Source organism: Trichosurus vulpecula, chromosome 8 (assembly GCF_011100635.1).
Source record: "Trichosurus vulpecula isolate mTriVul1 chromosome 8, mTriVul1.pri, whole genome shotgun sequence".
Classification (NCBI taxonomy): Eukaryota; Metazoa; Chordata; class Mammalia; order Diprotodontia; family Phalangeridae; genus Trichosurus; species Trichosurus vulpecula.
Genome location: NC_050580.1, coordinates 176,832,657 through 176,858,348, shown reverse-complemented (window position 1 = coordinate 176,858,348; position 25,692 = coordinate 176,832,657). Strand labels below are relative to the sequence as shown.

Genomic DNA, 25,692 nt, shown 5'->3' with positions numbered 1-25,692 from the left:
ATTCTCTCTTGGTTATATTATTATCATTGCAAAGAGTTTTTTAATTTTCCCTTTTCTAATCCATGCTACTATATTATATTAGGTTGCCCAACTAATGTTTTCCAAACTCTCATTCCCTCATATCTGGCTCAAGGACCTGATAGCTTCCATTTACAAAATTGAAGATCAACTTTAAGATTTATGACACAATTCTACACATGTATTATCTCATCAGATCTCTGTAACGGTCTTGTGAGATAAATTGTGGAAGGATTATTATCCCTATTTTAGATATGAGAAAATTTAAGTGATTTTTCCAAGGTCAGTTAGAAAAGTGACAAGAGCTGGCCCCCGAACCTGTGTCTTCTGTCTCCCAAGTCCATCATCTTCCTGCTATACAACCACACTTGTCTTTTTTTTAAAAATCCAATTTTATTTTCAGATCCAAATTCTCTCCCTCCTTCTCCTCTTCCCCCTCCTCACTGAGAAAGGAAGATAAACAAAACCTGTTATAAATGTGTATATCAACAAAATAAATTCTTGGTTTAGCCATTCCCCTTTCCCTCCTCCCTATGCCTCAATATGCACTCTGAATCCATCCCCTCTCTCTCTGGAGGTAAGTATCAAGTTTTATCATGACTCCTTTAGAATTGTGCCATTCTTCTCAATTTCAATGGCTTCCTACCTTATAAAGCCCAATAAGGGTGTATTGGGAGACTGACCAATTGGCGACTAGTCCTTTAACCAGGAACAATATGCTCTGCCTGGTATCAACCCACCTGGAGGCTTGATGAGCCTGTTTCTGGAAATGTGTGATTAAGGTGATCTCCTTAATAATAATTCATATTGGAGGGCAGAGCCAAGATGACAGATTAGAGGCAGCAATCTAGTCAATCTCTCCCAATGGTCCTTTCCAAACAACTTAAAAATGACTCCTCAAATCAAATTTTGCAGCAGCAGAGCCAACAAAGGGTTAGAGTGAGACATTTTTCCAGCCTCAGACAACTTAGGAGGTCAGTTGGAGAGGGCTGTGACATCAGGGTGGGGGCAACCTAGAGTTCAATCAGCTGTAGCAGAAGCTGAGCCTTGGGGGCAGCCATGACAATAGCAGCTTTGGGAGCTCTCAGCCCATAAACAGTAATGGGGTTGGATAACTGGTCAGAGAGAGATTACAAGGAACCCTTTACTGGCACTGGGTGCAATTGGCACTTATTGGCAAGTATATTGCACATATATAGTTTTGGGGTGCAGTACCAGGGTGGAGAGGGGTGCTAGCATTTGTGGCTGTAGGGTCCCTTCCTGGGTAAAGAACAGAGCACACACCAGGGGAGTAGTGACCACACCACTCCCCAGAACACACCACTATCGAAGCACTGAAAACTTGCAGATCCCCAGAACTAGCTCTTGAAAACGGCAGTGTGAAAAAGCCTGATGCTTGGGATAGCGCCTCCCCACTCCTAGGTGAGAAGAGCTCAACTTTAATATAAAGTTCAAAGTCAAGAAAGAGGCTGGAAAAATGAGCAAACAAGAAAAAAAAGAACTTGATTATAAAAAGCTATTATGGTGGCAGGGAAGACCAAGATATAATCTCAGAAGAAAACAATGTGAAAACAGCTACAACCAAAACCCCAAAGAAAAATTGCTAATTGAACACAGGTCTAACGAGAATTCCTGGAAGAGTTAAAGAAAGAGATAAGGTTGGTGGAAGAAAAATTGAGGAAAGAAATGAATGATGAAAGAAAATTATGAAAAGAGAATTAACAGTTTGGTAAAAGAGATATAAAATTTTTAAAAAATTAATTTATTTTTAGTTTTCAACATTCACTTCTGTAAGATTATGAATTCCAAGTTTTCTCCTCCTCCTTCTCCTCCCCCACCCCAAGATGGTGTGCAATATGATATAGGATCTACATATACATTCATATTAAACATATTTCCATGTTAGTCATGTTGTAAAGAAAAATTAGAACCAATGAAGAACCATGAGAAAGTAGAAAAAAGAGAGAGAGCAAATAGTATGCTTTGATCTGCATTCAGACCCCATAGTTCTTTTTCTGGATGTGGATAGCATTTTCCATCATGAATCTTTTGGAATTGTCTTAGATCCTTGCACACACAAAATTTTCAACAGCTTATTAGTACAGTATTTACTTGTCTTCCCTCTATCAAATGCTGAGCCCACAGCTTTCCCCAGGGCTGCCTGGGGAGTTGGAGGGGGAGTTACACACAGGTTGGACAAGACATGGAAAGACCAGAAGGAGGAGGAGAAACTTCAGAAACATTGCAGGGAGAGGTGGAAATGGCTCCATCACATGGCAACAAGGATGAGGAAGGCCACCATTAGGCAAAAGAGCCCCATAACTTCAGACAGGTCAAAGCTCAGGATGGTGTAGGAGAAGAGCTGTTGCTTCAGGGAGGGGTTCCTGTAATAACAATGATGAGACTCCCAAGTACAGTCCCAGTCCCAGCTCCAGAGACACCCACCCCCATTGTGGTAGTCCCAGCTTCAATGAATGTAGCTGCTGTGTAAATGCCCCTTCAGATAGTGCTAGTTTGGATTACACATCTGGGGACAAATGATGTCCAGGGACCTGATGCTACCAAGATGCTGAAATTCTCATCTGTCTGAACCTCTGGCCATCTTAGCACCATTGCAGATAACAGTTGACTCAGTAGCTGAGAGCTGCTCCTCACAAGGGCAGGGGTAGAGATGAACTTGGTGCAGGTGTACATTCCCAGGGGGTGAGGGGCAAAGCAGAAGAGCTATGGGCAGAGCAGGGGAGACCAGGCACAAAAATTCACTGAAGAAAAGAATTTTTAAAAAAACATAATTGGCCAAATGGAAAGAGAGATACAAAAGCTCACTGAAGAAAATAATTTCTTAAAATTAGAATTGGATTAGTAGAAGCTAATGACTCCATGAGACATCAAGAAACAATACAAGTCAAAAGAATGAAAAAAAATAGAATAAAATATGAAGTATCTCATTGGAAAACCAACTGACCTGGAAAATAGATCAAGGAGAGATGATTTAAGAGTTTTTAGATTACCTGAAAGCCACAATAAAAAAAGAAGAGTCTAAACTAGGGGTGGGGAATCTGTGGCCTCGAGGCCATATGTGGCCCTCTAGGTCCTCAAGTGTGGCCTTTTGACTGAATCCAAACTTCACAGAACAAATCCCCTTAATAAAAGGATTTGTTCTGTAAAACTTGGACTCAGTCACCCAAGGACCTAGAAGGTGACATGTGGTCTCGAGGCCACAGGCTCCCCATCCCTGGCTAGACATCAAGGAAAACTGTCCTAATATCCTAGAATCAGAGGGTAAAATAGAAATTGAAAGAATCTACTGATCATCTCCTGAAAGGGATCCCAAAATGAAAACTCTCAGGAATATTATAGCCAAATTCCAGAGCTCTCAGGTCAAGGAGAAAATATTGCAAACCATCAGAAAGAAACAGTTCAAATATCGTGAAACTATAATCAGAGTCACACAATATTTAGCAGCTTCTGTGTTAAAGGAGTGGAAGGCTTGGAATATATTATTCTGTAAGGCAAAGGAGCTAGGATTATAACCCTTTTTCAGGGGAAAAAATGAACATTTAATGAATTAGAAGACTTTCATGTATTCCTGATGAAAAGGCCAGAGCTGAATAGAAAATTTGACATTCAATTGTAAGATTCAAGAGAAGCATAAAAAGGTAAACATGAAAGTAATCATAAGGGACTCAATAAAGTTAAACCATTCACATTTCTATATAGGAAGATGATACATGTAACTGCTAAGAACTTTTATCATTATTAGTGCAGTTAGAAGGAGTCTACATAACCAGAGGGCATTAGTGCAAATTGATTATGTTGGTATGATCTCCACCCCCATCCCCCAAGTGAAGGCATGAGAAGGAGGGATACACTGGGAAAAGGGGGAAGGGAAAGGTAGAGGTAGAATGGGAACACTTTTCTTACCTAAACGAGGCACTCAAGGAAGAGCTTTTATAGTGGAGGGGAAGATGGGGGTGGGGTGGGGAATGCTTGAAATTCACTCTCATCGGAATTGGTTCAAAGAGAGAAAAACATTCATATTATTTGGGTATAGAAATATACTTTACCCAATTATGAAATAGGAGGGGAAGGAGATAAGAGATATGGGGGAGGGATGATAAAAGGGAAGGCAGATTAAGGGAAGCAGTGGTCAGAAGCAAAACAGGAGAAAGAATTTGGAACTCAAAATTTAAAAAGAAATGAATGTTAAAAATAAATTAGTAATAAACTTAGAAGAAAAAAAATTCTATTTATATGGCCTTTTACAGTTTATGCAATACTTCCCTTACAAAAACTCTGTGTGATAGGTAATAAAAACATAATCATTTCCACTTTACAAATGAGAAGCAGGATCAGAGAGTCTAAATAGTTTGTCTAAGCTAGTAAGTGGTAACACTGGGATTCAGTCAGTCAGCATTTATTAAATGCCTACTATGTGCCAGCCACTGTGTTATGTGCAAAAGTAGTCTTTGCTGGCATAGAGCTCACAGACTAAAACTCAAACTTGAGTATGGTTGAAAAATAACAAAACTTGGAATTAAAAGACCGGGGTTCAAATCTTGTTTCTGCCTCTTACTTGGGCAAATCACTTCCTCTTTCTGGTCCTCAGTTTCGCTATAAGGATAGGATTAGGGACTGCCCTTGTGATTTCATTGGTGTAACGAACTCCCTGTGAGAGAACTGCCTTCTCCCAAAGCAAGTCAGCACCTTCTCTGTAACTCAGGATCTCAGAGACTTGTCAAGAATACTGAGGGGTTTATTGATTTGTCCAGGGTCATGTTGGCAGTGTATGTCAGAGATGCAATTTGAGCCCAGGTCTTCCTGGCCCTGAGGCCAACTTTCTATTCTCTACACCATAAAGTTCCTAAATAATAATAATAATAATAAAAATAGCTAGCATTTATGTAGCACTTTAAGGTTTGGAAATTGATCTCTCTATATTATCTAATTTGCATTTCTAAAATGAGGGGCCAGTGTACCAAGAATGGCATGATCATGGACATCTCATTTTGTAACTTAATAACTTGGGTTCTATCATTGTTGATAGCTTTCAAGTATACCTCAGTGACTTGAAAGAGTGAACTTAGGTCTAAAGGAGAGGTGACCTGATTAGGTGGGATGGAAAGGAAACTGAATTTGGAGTCAGAGGATCTGAATTTGCCTTCTAACTGTGTGACAAATCTCTAATTTGTGGGCAAGTTCCTTATCCTTCCTGAGCCTTGTTATTCTTTTTTTTCTTTTAAAAGAATTTGGTATTTTATTTTCCCCCAATTACATGTAAAAACAATTTTCAACATTTGTTTTGAAAATCAAGTTCCAAATTATCTCCCTTCCTCTCCTCCCCGCTTTGAGAAGGCATGCAATTTGATAAAGGTTATACATGTGTAGTCATGCAAGACATACTTCCGTATTAGTTATCTTGTAAAAGAAAACATAGACCAAAATAAAAAACCCAAGAAAAATTGAATTAAAAAAGTATGCCTTGATATATATTCAGACTCCATCAGCTCTTTTTCTGGGGGTGGATAACATTTTTTGTCATAAGACCTTCAGAATTGTCTTGAATCATTGTATTGCTTAGAATAGCTAAGTCGTTCACAGCTGATCATCTTACAATGTTGCTGTTACTATGTACAATGTTCTCCTGGTTCTGCACATTTCACTTTGCATCAGTTCACGTAAGTCTTTCCAGGTTTTTCTGAGACCATCTAGCTCATCATTTCTTATATCATAATAATATTCCATCACAATCATATACCACAAATTGTTCAGCTATTCCTCAATTGATGGGCATCCCCTGAATTTCCAATTCTTTGCCACCAAAAAAGAGCTGAACCTTATTATTCTTGTTTCTACAATGAGGGAGTTGGACTAGACCAGGGATGGGTAACTTGCAGCCTCAAGGCCACATGTGACCCTCCACCACTGCACTAGATGATCTCTGAAATCCCTTCCATTCATAAGGATATCTAGGAATAAGTGTTATCTAGGAAAACTGCACACTCTTAGTTTTCTGCAGGTAGCCATGAGGGAGCCAATTGGGCATTCACCCACTGCCCTTGGGATGATTCCTCCTCCTCTTCCTCTTTCTCCTCTTCTTTCTTCTTCCTCTTCTCTCTTTCTTCTTCTTCTTCTTCTTCTTCTTCTTCTTCTTCTTCTTCTTCTTCTTCTTCTTCTTCTTCTTCTTCTTCTTCTTCTTCTTCTTCTTCTTCTTCTTCTTCTTCTTCTTCTTCTTCTCCTCCTCCTCCTCCTCTTCCTCTTCCTTCTTCTTCTTCTTCCTTCTCCTCTTCCTTTTTCCCTCTTCATTTCAGAACTTAACAAACTCCAAATAAAAGTAGCATTTCCATACAAATTTCCATACATTTCCATTTCCAAACAAAACAGAAAAAAGGCTTTGCAATGAAGTTGCAAGTTTGTACCTTGTTTCTCCCTCTACGTAGACAACAAATCCAACTTGTTTTCAAAGCTGTCCTTCTTAGTCTGTTTTTTCTACTGATCTTCCTTCTGTGCATTAAAAAGGCTTCAATGACCCTGTTTTCTTACTTTTCATCTTTTAAAAATTTTGGGAACTCTATGGCTAGCTGCCTTTCCTCCTACTCCCAATATCACCTGCTATTAAGGCAAAAACCAAATGCTTGTATCAACTATACATAGTCAAGGAAAACAAATCTCCACATTGGTCATGTCTGAAAACATGTCTCATTCTACACCCTGAGTTTACTGCCTCACTGTGAGGAGGTAGGTAGCATTTTTTTATCATTGGAATGGTGGTTGATAATTTCATGGATCAGAGTTTGTAGGTCTTTCTGTGTTGTTTTTTCTTTACATTGTTGTAGCTATTGTTCTCTGAGTTCTGCTCACTTCACTGCATTAATTCATATAAATCTTGCCAAGTTTTTCTGAAATTGTCCCTTTTTGTCATTTCTTACAGCGTAATAGCATTCCATTCATACATATACCATGGTTTGTTCAGCCATTCCGCAAATCAGGGGTGTCAAATGCAAAGCTAATGGACCACATTCAGTCCATGACACTTCTGAGTGTGTCCAAACCAGATTAAAATGTAATTGGGAAATATCTAACAAAATAAACACAATAAAGCCTAGTTAATATCGTGCTTTAAAACGAAGTCAACATGTGGCCTACAGGGATCCTTATGTATGGCTTAATGGCCCCTGTTTCTCTTTGAATTTAATACCACTTTCCCAAATGATGGAGAGCCCCATAGTGTCCAGTTCTATGCCACTACAAAAAAAGCTGATATAAATATTTTTGTACATATGGGTTCTTTTCCACCATGTTTGATCATCATGGCATCACTCAATCTAAGTGTATGCAGTTAAGTGATTTTTGGGTTAGAGTCCCACATTGCTTTCCAGAATGGCCAGATCAATCCATAGCTACACTATAGTGTATCAGTGGGTTTGTTTTCCTGCAGTCACTCTAACAATTATCAATTTCTGTTGCTATGCATTTCTTAAAAATTTGATGAGTGTGAAGTAATTTTCCATATCCTTCTATTGTAACTTTCACTCAGGGTCTGAGGATGTGGGTGGTCCTGGAGTAAACTGAATAATTCTTGCTCAGAGTTACTGAATAAGACCTAGGGGTCCATCCAGGAACAAAAAAACCTGCTAGTTGCTACAACTTGGAAGCATAAATGCTACAAAGCTCTTAACTGCTAGTAGCTCTAAACTACTGGTGCTGGGGAAAACAGGCTTTGAACTTCCAGGGCCAGCAGGATCTGAACTCTTAGTGCCAGACCAAATAACTAAGGACCAGAGAAAGTGGGATAGATCATCAAGACAGGACACTGTATGTGGGGAGCTGTGTAGCACTCCATTACACCTGAGGAAAGAGCACAGCATCTGGTTGGGGTCAATTCTGACCACCCAAAAGTTAGGTGGGGCAGAGGCCTAAGCTAGTGAACTGTGAATTGCCCAGTACAGAAAGAGGCCAAGACCCTTTGAGATATAACCCCAGAGGAAGCCACAAGCAGAAGGGAGAGAGTCAGAAGTGAGCAATAAGGAAAATAATAGAGGGGGAAAGACTAACAGTACCAAACATTCCAGGAAGAAGAAATCATAAAGAGCTTGAACATAAATAGATAAATCAACAGGAAAAAATAGTGACAATAGAAGGAAATATGGTCTCCAGATCTAGTAAACTAGTTTGGGTATCTATGAATAAATACTGAAAAATGAAGGAAAGTGATCTAATACTTGACAGAAGATCTGTGGAAATTGAGGAAACTATGTAACCATAACACATTTTTCCTGAATGGTTTAATTATGAGAGCAGAATTTATGTCCTGCACAGCAAAAAATAATGAGCATAATATAAAAACTCAAATCTGCAATGGTAAATCTCGCCAATGAAAGAAAAGAGAACAATAGATTGGGAATGTAAATATACAGAAGTAAAAGACAGGCTGGAAAAAGTGAACCAGAAACAAGAACATATGTACTTAATATGCAATGAAAACATATGGATCATAGTTCTCCCAGAAGAACACAGCAGGACAAAAAACCTTAACACCACAATCAAGGAAATAAAGGAAGAGAACTGCCCAGAACTTCTGAACATAAAAAATGAAATTCAAATTGAAAGAATTCACAAATTACCTCCTGGAAAAAAAACCCAAGGCTGCAAACTCCAAGACAAACAGTAGTTAAATCTTATAATTTGATTCAGAAACAACAAGTTCTTCAAACCATCAGGAGAAAGACCTTTAAATATAAAGGAAAGGACATTTGTATAATGAAAGATTATTGTACACTCACTGGAAAAAGGAGGAGGGAATAGAATAACATATTCCAAAGACCACTGGAACTCAGGATGAAGTGAAGGGATCTATCCTCCAAATCTGAACCCAAGCATACAGTACAAAAGGTAGATATTTGAAACATTTTTAGAAAGGAAAAAACCTAAGAGTTATAAGGCAGCAGAAACTCAACACAGGTCAGGAATGTAAGCCTACAGTTAACAAAGCCTTCACAAACTTCATATATGTGTGTACAAGGATGGGCTGATTATCCAGTGAACAAATTATCCAGGCTTCTTGCTGATTCTCCCATGTGCTGAGGAAGATCAGGGAGAGGAAAAAACCAATTTATTCACAGTTGTAAAGAAGTTTTTAAGGGGAAAAGATTGAAGTAACAGCAACTCATTAATAAGTTGATCAAATATTATTAAGTGACTACAATTTATCAGGCATTGTGCTAAGCTCTGGGGATACAAAGAAAGGCAAAAGACAGTTTTTGCTTTTGAGGAGCTCACAATCTAAAGGGGAAGTGAATATAAACAACTATGTACAAACAAGCTATATATAGGATAAATTGGAAATAATTAACAGAGGGAGAGGATTAGAATTAAGGGGGATTGGGAAAGGCTTCCTGTGGAATGTGAGATTTTATCTGGGACTTGAGGGCTTCTAGAGAAGCCAGAAGACAGATTATGAGGAGGGGAGCATTCCAGGCATGGGAGGCAGCCAGTGAAAATGCCCAAGGTAAAGAGATAAACTAGAGGATCATGTTCGATGAACAACAAAAAGGCCAGTGTTGTGTGTTGTGTATAAAGGGAGAGATAGCATGAAATATAGAAAAAAATTGTAAATGTGGTTTTGTAACTTTTAAGCATAGTTCACAACAGAAACTAAGATACAAAAGGGCATCTCAATAGGTAAAATGAAGTAAGAGAATGAAAAACATTATGCTTTATTATAGGTCCCCATTATATAAAATTATACCTTAATATATATAACCCCAGGGTCAGGAATGCTCCTCCTGACTTGAAGCCCTGACTACAATTTGGGAAACTTCTCAGAAAAATCCTGACTGTATGCCCCCTGGAAACTCTGGGAATTTAATTTTCTGGCTCATTTTTCTTCCAACAAAAGGGACTTCATCTCCCCTACAAGCACTTAGGCTAATTTAGAGCATCACTTATGGAACAGGTTTTATTTAGCACAGTGATAGACACAGAAAAGACTTGTTTCTGAGCCTTCATCCAGTCAAAAGAACCTCTTTCCTCTTCTATTGGGCCTTCTCTTTCCTTAGTGTATTTCATAGTTCCTGTGACTCAAAGTACTGCCCTCAGCAAGGTCCCAGCAGAGTGGAGAATCAGGTTGGTTCTGCTGCTAGTTCAATGTCACTCTCTGGCACCGGCTTCTTTTCTTTGGGTCTTGTGGAATGAGTGGCCAGCAATTAGTCTCTTTCCCTTTGCAACTGTTTCATTGCTCTCCTGAAATGTCTCTCTGCAAGCTCCCTTCAGATCCACATAGAGCTTGGCATCATTTCTCTCAGGCTCATGCATGATCTAGTGTCATTTCTGTACTCATATTGTGCATGTTGACAAAGCAGATGGGAGGAGGCAGTACTTGCCCTGAACAATGCCGTTCTTAAGTCCCTGATACGTGGATCTGTTGTTTCATCAGTGTGAGCATCTCCTTTACTGATGCAGTTAAAACCCCCTCTATGCCTTGTCATGTCCGAGTCTTGCTCACATCTTTCCACAAATCCTCCAGTTTGCTGGAGGGCTATTTCTGTGTTTCTCCCCCCTGATATTTTAGGGTTGTACTTAGCTATCTGATGGCTCTTCTTCTTGTAACTTGACTGATTTAGCTTGTTTTCTAGTCATCCATATCCTTCCTGCTTCTAAGTCATCACTGGTATGATGCTGCAGACTATATTTGCCCACCATGAGTCTTTCCATTGTCCTTTGAGTTATTTCTGATTCTCCTGATGTTATGATGTCCATCCAGGCATATAGCATCATTGGGGTAATGTTAGTATTCATAAGATGGGCTTTTTATGGAAATAAACACCTTGGGATCATTGAAAGCATAGCACAATTTCCCAAATTTAATCTCTTCTGACTTCTTTCTCCTATTCAGTTCTGAGTCTGGCTTATTGTCCAGTTGCAGTGTCTATCCAATACATATACATCGATGGATCAGCTTAGTGATCTGCCCATCAAACAGGCAATATAGGTTTTTAGGTACTTTGTCATTCTCTTTTAAATGCCCTGAAAGGATCAACTTGAGGAAGTTTTGTATTGTTTACCAGAGACTTTTTACAGTATGACAGATAATTTGGAGGAAATTCTGTGAAGCTGAAGCCATAATTTTTAGTTTGAAGAAGATACTGATTTTAGATAAATTGTCTTTCTTTATGCATATACTTTTGTGATGTTTGTGGGCTTCATGTGACACTTTATGTATACTCATGTGACAGTTGGGGCAGTCATGTTCTATCTTAAGCCCAAAAAGAGGCAGTTAGTCATTATACTAAGTATCCAGCAAAGGAGTACCATATCTGATTTGCCCTCTGGATAGAGATCTATTCAAGTCACCAAATAATTTCACCAGAATTCCTCTGCTACATGAGGACAATATTCTAAAAGGCTGGAGTGACCACCTGTGCTCCACCACGTGGGAGCAAGTAGTGATATTGAGTAGATGAAAGCTATGCTGGCCAGATTCAAAATTTAGCTAGAGGATAATATGCAATATTGTTCAAAATTATTTAAAAAATAGGAGATTATGACTCTAGAATCCCTACCCTACACTTGGAATCTCCTATCTTAGTCAATGACTCAAACATTGATAGGACACAGGTGCCTAACATTCAGTGGTCACACCATTTATTAAGCAGTGAAAATGAGAGGAAAAATGTTAAATGCTCTTATTTTTAAATTTTAATTGTTTATTTGTACACTTATCCAGGTCAGTGGTGGGGACCCTGCAGCCTTGAGGCCACATGTAACCTTCTAGATCCTTAAATGTGGCCTTTTGACTATAAAATTTGGATTTAATCAAAAGATCACAGTTAAGGATCTAGAAGGCCACATGTGGTTTCAAGGCCACAGGTTCCCCACCCCTGACCTAGTTATTGATAATGTTTTTTTTCAAATTTCATTTTTAATTTATGGAATAAAACAAGCATTTCCATAACACAGCACAATAAAAAAGATAATTGCACATGATACTGCAAATCTACTATGCACAACTTGCTATTCCTTTCAAATATACAGCAAAATTATCATGTAAATTTCTTTTTCTTCTTCTACCCTTCCCCCACTTTAGAGATAGCTACCATTAGATACAAATAGGCATACACACACACATATGTAAGATTATTCTATACAAACTTCTGTTTATCAGTTCTTTCTCTGGATGCAAATAGTGACTTTCTTCATATGTCCTTTATAGTTAATTTGGGTAATTAAAATAGGCAAAATAACTTATTCCCTCAAAGCTATCCTTAAAACAATACTGCTTTACTATATACAATGTTCTCTTGGTTCTGCTCATTTTGCTCTTCATTATTTCATGCCAGCGCTCTTATATGGAGCTTTTTCCTTCTAAGCACCTGTCCAAATTCCTCCTGCTTACCCTCCTAGGTTTTTTTTTTTAGAAGTGTCAGAGACTTTCTAAATTGCACTTATTTGTGGATAGTGGAAAAGGAATGGGGGAAAATGTATGTGTTAGGGACCCACCTCTAGACCATAGAATATAAACAAGGTCAGGCAATCAATCAATCAAAATTTATTAAGTGCCTGCTATGTACCAGGCACTGTGCTAAGAGATGGGGATACAAACAAAGGCAAAAGACAGTCTCTGCCCTCAAGAAAGTCACAGTCTAATAGGAGAGATAACTTGTAAACAAATACATGCAAATAAGCTATAAACAGGAAAAACAGGAAATAATTAACAGAGGGAAGGCACTAGAATTAAGAGGGCTTGGCAAAGCCATCCTGTAAAAGATGGGATTTTAGCTGGGGCTTAAGGGAAGCCAGGGAAGCCAGTAGGCAGCACTGAAGGAGGAGAGTGTTCTAGACAGAGAAAATACCTGAAGCTGAGAGTCGGAATGTCTTGTGGAATAGCAAGGAGGCCAGTGTCACTGGAATGAATAATATATGGTAGAAAAGATAGGAAGGAGCTAGGCTATGAAGGGTACTGAATGTCAAATAGAGGATTTTGTATTTGATCCTGGAGGCAATAGGGTACAAGTGGAGTTTATTGAGTAGAGGGGCGATATGGTCAGATGTGCACTTTAGGAAAATCACTTTGGTGACAAATAGAGGATGGACTGGAGTGGGGAGAGATTTGAGGCAGGCAGATCCACCAGCAGGCTGTTGTACTAATCAAGGCATAAGGTGACAAGGGCCTGAACCAGAGTGGTGCCAGTATCAGAGGAGAGAAGGGGGCATTTTCAAGAGATGCTGCAAAGGTAAAATCAACAGGCCTTGGTAAGAGATTGGATATGGGAGGTGAAAGATAGAGTCTAGGATGAATCCTAGAATGCAAGCCTGAGCAACTGGGAGGATGTGCTTGCCCTCTATAGTAATAAGGAAAGTAATGTGGCATGGTGAGGTGGGGGAGTTTAAGGGGGTTAGGGAGAAAGTTAATGAGTTTTGTTTTGGATGTATTGAATTTAAGATGTCTACTGGACACCAGTTTGAGATGTCTAAAAGGGCATTTGGAGATTTGAGATTGATGAAGTCAGTAAAGAAGTTGGGGTAGGGTACGTAGATTTAAGAATTGTTACCATAGAGATGATAATTAAGTTCATGGGATCTAATGAGATCATCAAATGAAGTAGTATAGAGGGAGAAGAGGGCCCAAGATAGAACCCTGTGAGACACCTATGGTTAGAGGGAGTGATCTGGATGATGATCTAGCAAAGGAGACTGAGAAGAAGTAGTCAGATAAGTAGGAAGAGAACCAGGAGAGAGTGATGTCCTCAAAATTTAGGGAGTATTAAAGAGGAGAGAGTGATAAACACTGTAAAAGGCTGCAGAGAGGTCAAAGAGAATGAGGTTGAAAAGAAGCTATTGGATTTGACAACTGAGAGAACACTGATAACTTTGGAGAGAGGAATTGTAGTGGAATGGTAAGGTCAGAAGCCAGACTGTGAGAAGTAAAGAAAAGAGAGGAGAGAAAGTGGAAGCATCTATTGTAGGTAAATGGTCTTTTGCAGGAATTTAGCCAACTACAAAGGGCAGAGAAGTAGGATGATGGTTTTTAGGGATGGAAGGATCGAGTGAAGGTTTTTTGAGGGTAGAGCAGACATGGGCATATTTATTGGCAGTAGAAAATGATCCAGTAGACAGTGAGAGATTGAAAATAAGTGAAAGGATGGGGATGACAGAGGGGGAAATCTGTGGCAGGTTTGGGGATAGAATGGGGTTTGCCTTGGTGAAGAGTAAGGGTTGAAGGGGAAGATAATGGCAAAAAGGCATATGAGTGATATGAGATGATGAAGGGGGGAGAAGAAGGAGCTTATGGAGAATGGCCCCAGGAAGAGGAATTGTGAGGAAGATTGGTCCCCTAAGCCTTGGATCATCAATTCATTAGGATTCATGGCAGGTGAGAGTTTCAAATACTGGAGACCTTTTTTCTCTTATGCTCTGGTATTTTCCTCTGCTTCAGAGTCTTATCATCTCCACGGTACTGGCTTTGGCTCCTTCTCCTCTGCTCTCAGTCACTGAAGCTAGTACTATGCGATAAATCAGCCTTCAACTGCTGCCCAGTGGTCTCTAATCCGAAAGAAAGTTTTGCCTGCCTACAAGGTGAATAAGGAGCCCCTGTGTGATCACAGCACTCTGTTTCCTATTCTCAACATGGCAACTAGGAAGTCTGTGTCTCAAGGGAAATAAAAGGAAAAAGGAAACGCTAGACCATGTATTGATGAGGGCACAGTCTCTGGGAACCCCCTTGAATCTGGAATACAGTCTCTGGGAGCCCCCTTGAACTGTCCTTGAATCTTCCAACTAGATCTGGCCTTTCCCTAAGGCCATAAGCCTTACATTATCATTAGGCCCAAATCTCTACCTAGCCTCACCCTTTATTGTTCAGCTACTTCCCACACTTGATACTATCAGTATCCATGCCTTCCGCTACTTCCAACCCTTAATTCCATTCTCTTGGTTCTTGGACTCTGACCTCATCTCGTCCTCCTCAGACTCCTCCTCAAGACCCTCCTTAAACCCCTCCTCTAGTCACCCCAGACCACCCCTCAATCCCTCCCACAATCTTTGTGTATATAATCTCCATCTTGCCTCCATGAAGGTGCTCTGATTCAATCTAGCTCAGTAGGTTGAATCTGGCCGACTTGTGAAAACGGGCGTCAGAAAGGGTGGGATTTCTTAAGACAGCCCATTATGGTGAATCCCTAATAAACTTTGTCTTTTCCCTTGGCTGAGAAGGCTTGAGTCGAATTCTTTTGGCAGGACCTGGCGTGTTGGTATTTTGGGGTCTCGAGCACCCCTAGAAACCTATGGTTCCCTACCAATAACCTCTTCATTATCACTTCCCTCTTTTCTCACACTGCTAGGTGGCACAGTGTATAGAGTGTTAGGCCTGGAATCAGGAAGATTTCAATTCAAATCTAGACTCAGACATTTACTAGCTCTCTGATGCTGGGCAAGTCATTTAACTTCTGTCTGCCTCAGTTTCTTCAACTGTAAGTAGCACCTACCTTCCAGGATTGTTGTGAGAATCAAATAATGCTTATAAAGTGCTTAGTACCAGTGCCTGGCACATAGTAGACATTTAATAAATGCTTCTTTATTTCCTTCCTTTTGTGAGAAAGCATATTCCCTGAAACTGGGAATAAAGGGGAGGGCATGGCAACTATCAGAAATTCTTCGTATTTGTAATGGGTGAGGGAGGGAGAGAATTTGGGACTGAAAAAAAATAAAATTGAATTAAAAGAAAGAAATTATATCATCATCATCATCATCATCATCATCATCATCATCATCACCTCAAGCCCAAGGGAAACATTAATAATCTAGAAAGATAGTCTGGCCAGACTAGGCTATATTCCAGTACTTTAAGGACCCATGCTTTCATTGGATTATTACTCCTCCTACTAATAAAGATTCAACTCCTCCACTCCTTATTAATGGTCAATGTGAGTTGCTCTGACCAAAAATTATATCATTCTACAGACAACCTTCTGTTAGAAAACTCTGAATTTAAAGGAGGGACATGAGTCATTTTGTTGCTGGCAGGAATGTATAATAAAGGCAGGAATATAAAACAAAGTAGCTAAGGTTAAGATGACCAGCTCTGCTAACTCTGCCTGGCTCTTTCTTTCTTGCACCAAATCGATTTGAATGACAATCATTAGGAATTCAAAAGAGCTTTGCCTTCCCACTCCACATAATTCCTTCGCTGTTTTGGTAAGTGGAGTCCCTGGGAATTTTTGAAGGAACACAAACTAACAGCAAGGAGTCTGACAGCAATAGAAGGCATTTTGGGGTGCTCGAGCCCACAAAGAGGAAATAATGTTCAAAAAGAAGACTTGAAGATGCCTAAACTTTTGTCTGGCTAGCTGGCAGGGTTTTTCATCATAAAAAAAGGCTAATAATGGCTCTTGAGATCCTGAAACAAAGTAGTTGGTAGACTCTCCTTCCCTCTCTGAGAAGTTACTTGAAGCTCAATCCTATGCTAAGGAATAACATCAGAGATGTCCAGCAGATGGCAGTTGAGTGTAATTTAGTGGCCATTTTCAGCAGAGAGCATATGGCAGAAGGACCCAGGCAACAGGACCCCAACTTAGTGGAGAAAGTAACTTGCCTATGTTGTCATCAGAGGCCACTGGCAGCTTCGTAGCATTGGGTTTGTGGTGTTGTGTTGGCCGCACGTATTCTTTACATATGTAATAGGTGTTTGAGAATGGATTGGCATCCTAGGATTTGCAGTTTAGAGGAACAAGTGTCTATTTCAACCTTGATCTTGGAGTTTGAGGAAAATTGATATCATGCTGCATCATATTAATCTGAAATCCATCCTTTTCTCTATTTGGTCAGACCCCAACTTTTTTCAGTCAGTGTGAGAAACGTGGTTTTGGGGATCATTGGACTTCCTAGGCAGGGCCAAAGTCCTGAGGAAGAACCCTGTGAAAATCCCTAGGGAAGGCTGTACAGACCACAGGACTCCCAGAGGAAGACCAAGTGGTAGCCATCCCTTAATCCGTGGGGATCACAGGGCCTCCTAGGGGTCAGACCCTAAGGAAGACCCAAGCGATGGCCCCTTAGGATGGCGGTAAGATCACAAGGCTCCCAAGACAGGGCCAGAAGTCCTAAGTGATGTCCCCTTAAAAAGGCTGTGCAGACTACAGGGTTCCCCTAGGGAATCCAGAGTGGTAGCCCTCTTAACACTGCAGTGGGGATCACAGGACACCCCAAAACAAGATCCAGAAGTAAGCCTGGCAAGCTTCCGCTGCCTGTTGGTTCCCTTTACTTGACCCTAGGAAAATCCATGTGATTTGCCCATTCACACCCAAAGAACTCAGGACCAGAGTGGGCAGAGGAAGGCATTTTATTATGCTCCCCGAGAGAGCAGGTGTAATGCTCACAGGAACACTCACACTGATACAGCTGCAGGAACAGGGGTAACCATTCCCTTCACTCCTGCTAGAGTCATGGTTAGTTTACAATTCTTGTTTTTTTACATAGTTTTCCTAGGTTATACAGTTTATATAAATAGGATAATAAGGATACAGAAGCAAAAGTGAAGTTAATTAGATTTTCCTTGTCTTAGTTTAGGATTAAACTATATTCTTTTACTTCCCCTACTTTCCCTCTTTAACATATGCAAATTATGCAAATCAATAGGCCTGGATTCTTGACCAAGACCAGACCCTAGATAAGTTTGAACAGGTTCAAGTGGGTTTGGCCTCTCTAATTCCCTAGACTGCCTTCTCAAAAAGTATGCACATGCGTGCAAGCCTCTGACCTCTCACCTGACCGACCTTGAGGCCTGGTCTCTGCTAAAGCTGGGGTGGGGGAGGGCAGGGAAGCACACCTTTAGTTCTGTGGAAACAAAACTCCTCCTCCCATTTCTTACAGTCAGGCTGTTCTATGGGGCATGATAGAGTAATGTGATCATTCCCAGCCCACAAATCATATGATCTTGTAACCAGCTTGGGCTGGGCTCTTCCCAGGGAACAAATCTCTTGTCCTTGTTTTTCCTCATCAAAGTTAGAGGTGACTTGGTCTCCAAGGGGGAGGCCAAACAGGATGGGAGAGGGAGAGGGAACCTGATTAATATAGTTTTTGTTTTTCTAGCCAAGATTGTTAGAGGCAGTTAGATTTCATAAAGCAACTAGCATGCCTTAAGTGTCAGAGAGGGGCATATTAAGGCTAATCCTATCACCTGAGGATTGGTCCTGCCCCAGCTCCACCAGTGATGAATAGGGAGGAACTGAGAACTCTTAAGCCACCTCCTCACTAAAATGTCTACATTTTGCTAGGGAAGGTTCAAACGATGTACTGTGAGGCCAATCAGAAGAAAGACACACCTAAATTTAAAAGATCCTGTCTTTGGTCATTGAAAGAGACCACTGACCCAATTTATTGGTTATTGCTAACCTCACTAATAAATTAATCATGTTGAGGTCCTTGGCTTTCTACTGAAGTACCAGGACAACCCGTTCTACTGTTATTAAGATGATGTGACCATTTGATATGAATTAAGATTAATATGATCTTTCCCTGAAGAAAACTGTACCTCAGCATCATTTTTACTTACCACAAATTAGAAGAGTGATTTGAGTTGCTCCCAAGAGTTCTAAAACAGACATAGATATTCTTGGAGAGACAGAGGCAGAGTGAATAGGGAACACCCCCCACCCCTCACTGAACGAGGACAGGAAAGAATGATCAGCACAGGGACAACAATCGTGAAAGGAGAAACTAAAAAAGGAGAAACTAAAAAGTGAAAATATAAAGGAAGGCTGAACTTCTGCAGAGAAGAAAGAGATCAAGGTGGGACACTCTGCTCTGAAAGCATCTCAGAATAGAAGACTTGCACTGAAGTTATCGGTTGTAAACCTACCTTTTTACCTAAGGACACCCTCTCCCCCAAAATCTTCTCTTTCCCCATCTTTTACTTCCTGTACCTGTCCAATAACAGACACTGTAATATGGCCAGCTAATTTCTTTACCTAAACATTATGGGTATCCTTACCTCAAACATATATAGAAGCCAGGAGTTAGTTATAGATAAACAAAGCCTTAATTAGGACCAAGAGCCAGATGTAATGTTAGGAATTTTCCTAAGTAGGAGCTCTGAGCATTTGTGATTATACTAATAACTTTTCATCTGAGTAAACTCCAGAAAACAGCAGAGAAAGGGACCACAAAGACCTAAGAGGCCCATTAAATCGCCCCTGGGCTAAAAGTGTACAAGCAGTTATAATGGATGGTGGCTAATTAAATATCCAGCCTCCGGGCAGAGAAGGGAAAGGGGATGGGGTGGAAATAGGTGAGGCCTAGGTGGGATATGCAAGTGAGAGTCAGTTGCTGTTTAGCCTTCATTTTCAAAGAGGACTAATGACATCATGGATAATACCTTGACTTTCAAGTGAATTGGATTTAAATGAGGTAGAGTTGCATAAAATCGTCAGCCTCACTCTCCCAGAATCATTGAAGTCCACTGCCAGTCAGTCTTACCACTGCTAGACAAAAGTAAAGACAATCATCGATTCCCAGGATGCAGCAGATGACCTTGGGGTCTTTGATGTTTGACCGAGCTCTAAGTTCTCAATAGCACCTGCTCTAGCTGCCTTCATGGCGGTTGGAACAAATTGTTCTCATCCGCCCATTCCACTGGGGCAAGTTTTCACATGCTTGGTATAAACACCCCCCTCACTCACCTACTTTTTGAGTCCTGTCATTTACCTTCAACCTGGTTTAACTCGTCTGCTGAGAGGGTTTGCCTGGGTGTGGCCTCTGTGCATGCTGCAGATTCTTGGAGCCACAGGCAAGAGTTGGGTGAAAGGTGGATACCAAAGGTGGGTGAGCAGCCTTTAAAAGGGGTCAGCAGGCCCTCAAACCAGAGGTGCTAGTCCTCCTTGAACACCACATACATCCTTTCTAAAGGGAATGGGAAGAAAGGATCTTAGTATCTTCTTCAAGACCAGTTGATAGCTTCACCTATGGGTACTTTTTCACTCAAGTACCCTAATCATGTGTCCCCCATGCATATGCCTTGCTATGTATTTTCACAGCTACACATGTTTCTTGTGTGTTATTTGTTCCTACAAAAATGATTCAATAATTATATACATTATATAATATATGTATATATATACTGTATGTAACATATGTATATATATTATATATATTACTCTGTGTGTGTGTGTGTGTGTGTGTATGGCTGGCTTTCTATCTTTGATCTTTTTGGGATATACACCCTGCAGTGGGATCTCTAGGTCAATGGGTATAGATATTTTGGTCACTTTCTTAGCATAATTCCAGATTGCCTTCCAGAAGAGACCAATTTACAGCTCCATCACCTGTGTATTAATATGCTGGATATTTTTCAAACCCTCCAAAATTGACTATTTCCAACTTTTGTCATCGTTGTCAGCTTGCTGGGTATGATAATGTTTTTGATGGCCATTTTTTTATTATTAGTGATTTGGAGCAATCTCTCAAATGGTGGGTGATAGTTTACAATTCTTCTTTTGAGAACTTTTTGTCCATGTTCTTTGATCATGTATCCATTGGGGAATAACCCTTGGTTTTATATTTTTGTATTAGTTTGCTATATATATTAGATGTAGACTCTTATCAGGTGTTTGAGGTGAAGATTTTTCTCCAATTGACTACTTCCTTTCTCACTCTAGATGTGATGATTTTGTTCCTGCAAAAGCCTTAACAAGTTCTTGTAATGCCCTTGGGCATTTTCAAGGATGACTTTTGAACTCCTATCTGCTTGTCAGGGTCATCAGTTTAAATCCTTATCTGAGTGACAGTACAAAATTTCTTTTGAACTCCTATCATAGCCCTGAGTCAGAAGCTCAGGTCAACAGTTCCTTCAGGGAGTTCCTGAGGTTCTCCATCTCTAATAGTGGGGTTTTTCCATGCTGCTTTTGAAAATGTTGGAAACTGTGGAGATGGCTTGTTCATATTATCCCTTAGACAGATTCTTTATCCCATTCCTTCAATAAAAACATTGTATTGTTTCCTGCTCATATATATTTTTCATTCCCTGGGTACCAGGGATGTCCAACATCTCTGGATCTACTAGGGAAGTGAAGACTGTATTGATTCCTTAATGCTCTAAGGAAGCACTTGCCTCCATCCACCCTAAGCTTCTGCTAGAGACACACAGATTGTTAGGATTTTCATGTACAGAGTCCCAGCTTGTTGTCAACAACATCTTGCCAGTGCTTTGAATAGATCAGAGTGGGTAACTAATCAATGCTAGATCCCCAGAGTTGTTTGCCAGGTTTATTCATACCAGTGGATCCTGTCTACTTTGTTCCTTTACGATTTCAAATAATGTGTTATTTATAAATTTTATTTATTTATATTATGTTTATATGTATTTATATATTCATGTTCTTTAAATTATTATCTTTATATCAGACTCATTTTCAGGAAAAAAACCCTCCAAAACAAAACCCTTCCTCCTGTTCAGTTTGAACCCTGCCTTGCAAGAAAGAAAAAAAAAATCCTGTCAAATATCCAGTATAGTGATGGTATCTACCTTTTAGGTGATACCTACAACCTTTCTAGGAAACTCTAAGGCTAAGCACATTGTGATGTTATCAGATGCAGGTCATCCTTCATACTCATACAACTGATGTCCAACTCCTGTAAAGGCATTAGAGTTATATATTTCAGCATACCGAGGCACAATGGATAGAGAGAGGGCTGGCCCTGGAGTCAGGAGGACCTTAGTTGAAATCCAGCCTCAGATACTCACTAGCTGTGTGACCCTGGGCAAGTCACTTTAACCCTGTTTGTCTCGGTTTCTTCATCTGTAAAATGAGCTGGACAAGGAAATAGTAAACTACTCCAGTTTCTTTACCAAGAAAACCCCAAATGGCATCACAGAGAGTCAGAAAATGATTCAATAACAACAGCTTCAGGTGTCTTTCATAAACTGGGATATAATTGTAATTTGGGATCCTTTTTTTCCAGCAAAAGAAAATATTCCAAAAGTTTAATTCTCATCCTTACAGCTAGGTGTGAATCTCAGTGGAAAGGACCCTGGAAAGCTTGGTGAGGCAGAGGTGAATTTTTTAGCATAGTACCCATCCCTAGATTCTGTACTATTTTCCAGGACTGGTCTGGTGGACTGCAGCTTGAGATAAGCCCATATCAGATCTACTTTTTGAATAAAACAAATACACATGTGGTAGCAAAACACTACTTGGCTTTTTTACATCTGCATTTTGGGTGCCATTATGAAAACAGCTGGACTTGATCTCTGATCCCCAAATGTCTTGTTCCTCTGGACAATAGCCTGGCTACCAACAGAACTGGCTTCAGCATCCACAATCAGTTCTTTCTGGTTGGGTTGTTTTTGCCTTTGCTCTCAGTAACCCACACTCGACTGCTCTATTTGGCTAAACTTGCATACACTTCACGTTTGAGTACTGTGACCTGGGGTTGTTTCATCTTCAAGGTACAAATTATAATCCACAAAGGGTACATTTTTGGTACAGTACACTCTGCCCTGACCTCCTTGACTGACCCAATCAGTTCTAAGTAGCTAGGCCCCGGGGTGGCGAACGTGTGGTCCTCTAGGTCCTCAAGTACAGCCCTTTAACAGAATTAAAGGGCCGTGCTTGGGGACCTAGAAGGCCACATGTGGCCTTGAGACTGAGACTGAAGGTTCCTCACCCCTGAACTAGGGGAATGTTCCTGGAGCTAGATGGCCCTGTGGATGGAGAGGGCTGGACCTGGACTCAGGAAGACCCAAGTTCAAATTCAGCCTCAGACACTTGCTATCTGTGTGACCTTGGGTGAGTCACAACCTTTGTTTGCCTGTTTCCTCAAATAATAACAGTAACTACCTCCCAGGATTGTGAGGATCAAATGAGTAATGGTTGTAAAGCACCTGGCACATAGTAGGTGCTTTGTAAATGCTATGATGATGATGCAGCCTTAGATGTAACAATTTGATCATTGGTTTCCATCCCACCCCCATGCCTGTCCGTCAGTCCTCCTGTACTCTGTAACAACTGCACCTTTGATTATTGCACCTTGTAACAGTCTCTCTAACTCTAGAACAAAGCTGAGAACTTCTCTCTCTCTCCTTGAGGTCAGGAATTTCATAAAGATAGCCCCGGCACTATCAATGTTACAAAACTGCAAACATTTGAGTAGTAACCTTGGGCTGTTGCATCTTCAAGGAACGAATTGTAATCTCTGTTAGAAACAGTTTAGCCTTTCCTCCCCTGAAATTTCCTCATTCTTTTCAGTGCCAAGAACAGATCTGGGAGCTGAATATTTCCAAGTCATTTTAATGAAAAACAAAATAAAACAAAACAACACAACAGAAGTAGTTCTACAGTCATCCTATGTCCTTATGGAGGGGGACATTTGATGACAAAGGGAGTTGCCTTATTTACAACAAACATACCAGATGAGACAGACAAAATGGACAATGCACTCAATAACCCCTGAGGAAAAGCAGAACCTGATCTCAGAAAATCCCATTGTCTATCCTGCCAACTTGGAGGGCTCTAACTTTCACCTGTAATCTAATGCTGTCCCCATAGAAGTTGGAATATAGGATTGTCTCCTCCTGAATGATGAGATGGTTCCCTTTTTCCCTTTGCTAGATCCATATCCTGGGGGCACTTGGAAATGCTTTTCAACCAAGTTCTTAGGGCCCTATGCCCCTCCTTTCCCTGTGAGAGCAACAAGGCGTGTTTGAGATAGGGTTGGGAGAAAGTTCCATGGGGTACCATTTCTTTGGAATCTCTTTCAAAGCTATACTTTGTAGTTTTCAATTTTCTTTAATAAATAGTTCATTTAATCCACATGTGAATGTAAATGTGTAATCCCACTGAATCATGAAAGGGATTGGGAAGGAAATAAGAATACTGGGCATAGGAGATCAGCTATTTTGATAAATTACGAATAGCTATTGGAAATCTTCATATTTTATACCCTAAATTAATTGGGTATAGACTATGCTAGATGGAACAGATAGAACCTGTGTTTTTGAAGGTACTAAAAGCAAGGCTGGATTTCAGGGAACCCAGACTGACTAGTTCTCACTCATGCAGAGGGATTGAAGGGGAACTGGGTGCTGGAAAAGCTTGAGTGCCACCTGGTGTCTTAGCCAGGGATTTCACACTGAGCAGTTCTCCAGGCCCTAACACCCCCTTTCCTACCCATCACCCACACCCCTGCCCCCCAAAAGACAGATGCTTCACCTGCCTTTTATCCACTTGCTTTTCTGTTTCTAGTGCCAAAGTAGAGCAGGTGTCCCTGCGAGGAGGGACAAACCCTGGTTTAGAATTGAGAATGATGATAAAAGTGAGTCTGGTGAGCTGTCTTATAATCTCCTGTGTTTCTCTGCTTTATCCTTATCAGCAGCAAACCTCAAAGTCCAAGTCTTCCTGGTCCAGCCCAAAGTCTTCTTCTCTGGATGGGAGGGTATGTGCTGCTGAAAAGAAACCTCAGTCTTCATAGAGGGTCCCCTTTTGCCATACTGTTTGATTGATGGCTTGTCCTAAAGGCTGAGCCCATGACTCCATTGCAACTGCTGGCTAAAGAGAAAAGTGTCTCATTCTCTAGTAGTCATCTTATTTTTTATTTTTTGTTATTCTGAACTTGACAAACATCGACAAACATGAACATTTCTGCAAAGAACAGAAAAAGAGAATTGTATATTAAGCTGCTTAATCTATTGCATACAACTTTAAAAAGATAATGAAAAAAATTGCTTATTGTTTACTCCACGCAAAGTGGGTAACACAGAAAGGCAAAACATTCCCAGTTTTCAAAGAGCTCACATTCTAATAGGGAGAGTGTTTTGAGACCCTACTCACTGCACTTAGCCAATTGTTTTGAGGTAGACCTCTGGCATAAGGGAGGCCCTCCTGGGAGGATGTTGGGTTCCCCTCTTGGCCCTTGCTTTCTACAACTGGTCTCACAGTGTCATACCCCCCAGTGTAGATGTGGCCATCAATAGTTTAAGCCCTTGTCTAGGCACCCAGTTTATGTTTAAGGAAAGACTGATGGACCAGTCAAAGATGTTGGGGAAAACAACCCCTTAATGAGTTTGGGTGCTGAGAATAATGTGTTAAACAATGGGAGTCAATTCAGTGCAAAGCTTTGTTGCAAATAATGGGAGAGAAGGAAAGAGGGAGAGAGGAAAAGGGGACCTAATGTGCAACTCAGGCATACACGCTAACACAGAGTACAGTGTAACTCACAAGAGGGCAGTGCTGTGTTGGCGAGTACATAGACATGGGATCCACAAGAAGTGGTGCTCCAGCACGGGGGTATGCTCCTGCTGGAGAGGATGGTGTGTTCCAAAGTGTCCTTCTGAAGGTGGGGTTCTTATACTTTGATTTTGGGTGCCCCTCCCCCCAAATTGTATATCAGGGTCAGGGCAAAACATTATTTGGGGGGTTTGTTATTAGGGAGAAAAAACAAGCTGGCAGTAGACACATTATTATGTTGTGGGTTTGCCTATCAGGGAGAAAAACAATCTGGTTGTAGACAAAATATTACTTGGGGGACACAGCTTTACTAATCTTTGAAAAAATATTATTGTTAGCATTTTCCCATGAGTATATTCTATAAGCTTATGGCTTCCCTTAAGGGGAGACCGTCATGATGGCCTCAAAACTATGAGGCCTGATGTTATAACAAAGGTTTCCATGCATAGATTCTATAAGCTAC

At 40.5% G+C, this 25,692-nt stretch overlaps 1 pseudogene; it reads right to left on the bottom strand.

Annotated features, from left to right (window-relative positions):
- Window positions 1-2,287: 2,287 nt before the first annotated feature.
- The window catches only part of LOC118829674, a 36,989-nt pseudogene continuing 13,584 nt past the window's right edge, over window positions 2,288-25,692 (bottom strand).